This window comes from Argiope bruennichi, chromosome 3, assembly GCF_947563725.1.
Source record: "Argiope bruennichi chromosome 3, qqArgBrue1.1, whole genome shotgun sequence".
Classification (NCBI taxonomy): domain Eukaryota; kingdom Metazoa; phylum Arthropoda; class Arachnida; order Araneae; family Araneidae; genus Argiope; species Argiope bruennichi.
This window is the reverse complement of record NC_079153.1, coordinates 64,565,631-64,568,915: the sequence shown is the minus strand read 5'-3', so window position 1 is coordinate 64,568,915 and position 3,285 is coordinate 64,565,631.

Here is a 3,285-nt window from a genome sequence, read left to right as displayed (position 1 = left end):
CCCCCATTATTTAACTATCTGTTCCATATACATCATTATAAGAAAAATATACCCCATTCGTTTATATATGCCTATATAGAAATTTGCTGGATATCTAAATGAATCATGTTAAAGTTGCAACATGTGTAGCTTCTCAGAACAGCTCATTTAAAACTTTTCCGTACATATTACCTAGATTCTTTCTGAGTTTCAATACTGTCAGTATTAATTGCTATTTCTTTGTTATTTATTAATTCCGAAAGCATCAAAATCATTCATTATTTATTATACAAAATAAGAAATCATATTTTAAAATATTATGTTATAAAGTGAAGCTTTACACTGAAAAATATTTTTAAATAAATAAAAACTTTTCTTTGTCATGAGACATCTCAAACATTGTTGATTTATAAATCAATCAATCAATATACTCAGTGCTGTTGATTAAAATGTTAATAAGGACACTTGATTCCATTTAAGAATTTTACTATTATTAAATGTTAAAACATTTCGAATAAAATAGAAAAGTTCTCATTATTGGTTCTTTAAATATAAAAACATATAAGAACTTGTGTTGGAATGAAACTGTAACGGCTTGGATGAGTACGTAGGTTGAGTAAACATTAATTAAGACAGCACTAACAGAAAATTATTACAAATAACTTTTAGGTAATAAATCAGAAACAATCTAGTCATCAAGATACTAATAATAAGCAACTACAATAATAATGCACTGGCTCATCCACAGAGTACAGGGCAATCTCGATTGGCACTATAAAGCAATTTTGCTATACGCTATAAAGCAATTTTCCAGTAATATATTTATTGAGGACAGCAATATGAAAATAATTCTTTATTTCACTTAAAATGTATTTTTTTATTGCAAGCAATGTATTTATTTCTAACAATTAAGATAACAGATATTGGTTAACAATGAATCTAAAAAATGTCTAGATAGCTACTGGCTAAATGAGATAGCTATTGATTAACAATGAATCTAAAAAAAAATATCATAAGATTTTAAGTTTCATATTTATAATACATTTCCAAATGCTTGTTTTCTATTTATGGTAATCTATAAAGAGTTCTAAATATCACATAATTCATGTTTTGATAGTTAAAAACAATCTTAATTATTGAATAAAAACCGTTTGCTTTCAAAAATATTTAAAAAAAATTTTGTTATATCAATACAAAGTTCACATTTTTCCACTGATCCTAAACAAATGATTTCAAACTGAATAGATTAATTTACTTAAATTAAATTATTCAGCTAAATTTAATTGAATAGCTTCAATTGTTTTAATTTTCATAAATTATTGGAATTTATATTCCAAAAATTCTAATTCAAATGTAGACCTTTCTTATTTCCGTGATATTTAGATACATTTAAGAATACTTCATTGATATTTCTTTGAAAGATCTAAGAAATCAAATTCTTCTTTTAAAAAAATACTTTCTAATTTGTAAGAACTTTCTTTATTTGATAGGAGAAAAACTCTGAAAGTTGAAGGTAAAGAAAAAGTTTGTTAGAAGAGGAGAAAACGATAAAGAAGTAATTTGTCCCCGGTTTCCATTCTGAAACATTTATACCAAATGATACATCTTAATTACTTAATTCTAAATTCTTTTTTAGAAATATTAAGTGAGTTTGCTTCTTCTTTTTGTAAAAGTTTTTTTAATCAAAAAAAAATTATTCTGCATGTTTCTAGAGGCAAAAATCAAATTGTATTCTTGTAAAAAACAATTCTCAAAAAATTCATTCTATTCTTGAAATTTCAGACGAAATTTTTATTCTGTATAAACTTTTCTATAATTCTAATTTATTTTAAATTTAAAAAATTATTTTAATGAAAAAATACACTTTTTGTAGAAAGGTTTATTTAGAATTTATTTACAGGAAATAAATTCAGAAACGATTTATAAACCAAATAAATCTAGAAGTACTATTTTCTGCCTTCACTTTTCTATGCTTTCGAAAAATACTTTTTAGAAATGATTATAGTCATATGGGGAGGAATTACAAAATTATCAGCCTTTTTAAAAATCCTCTAATTTAGAATTAAATTTAGAATGACCAAGTTTGGTTTTATTATAATTTAACAGATTTCATAGTTTTTATTTTATTTATTTACTTTTTTTTTCGAGACTAATTGAAGCTTTTCGCTCTGTTTGCTACCAGAAAAAAAATATTCCAATTCATCAAAACTAGATTCAGATTTTAGCTGACATAAAAATTAGTTTAATATTAATATCCATTCCATTCCATTGACAATTTGTATCGATTATTTTTTACGTATACTTAAATTTTATTAAATAAATTAAGAATTAAGTTGTGAAATAGCATCGCTTATTGAAATATGATTTTTTATAAAACATAACTGAAAATGAGAGATTTTAAATCTTAATAGCTATTTTGCACTCTTGAATATAATATAAAAAAGTATCATAAACACCAAAAAATTTAACGTTAAACTACATATACCTATAATTAATATGATTCTGATGAATTTTGGATGAATTTATTTCACGGGAAGTATGTTTCACTGACATGCCATGCTCATTTGAATGCCATAACTCAAAATTATAATAAACTAAATTAATTAAATCAGACATTCTTCTTTATAAATATGATTTAGATCTGCATATATTGTTGAATCATGTCCATCCATTGTTGACTATCTATTGATGAAATTGTACATTTTAGAAGATATCACACAAAAAGGCAGCAGAGTAAATGAATGAATTTTAGAAAATGATCTATAATTGTGAACACACATCTAAATTTGAATTACATCTAATGGAATAAAAGGGAATTAAAAAAAACCAATCTTCTAAATAAATTCTTTTACTAGAATATCTTATGAATATATAATGAATTCATTTTTATGTCTCCAATGATAATTTATAAGAATGAGAACTCGAATTTGTGACTCACTTTTTTATAGCTGAGTTGAGTTCTCTTCAAACTCTTGCCAAGTGTGTGTGTGTGAAAGTAAGAGAGAGACCTTCGATTAGAATATATAATGAGAGACAATCATCATTATATATTCTATTTCGGGAACAAAAACATAATATTATGGGATTAAAGGAAGCATTGCTAATACAATCACATTCAAGTGAGAAAAAGTGCTATTAGATAAATTGCAATTCGAAAGAATTGGTTTTTGAAATTCGGGCTATAACTTTATAAAATGCATTAATTTAACTGTTTGAATTCATTAAAGCATTGAAAGCCTTTTTAAAAAAACATCAGATAGCGATTAATTGATTTTTTTCCATTGTTATTAATTGATTTTTTCCATT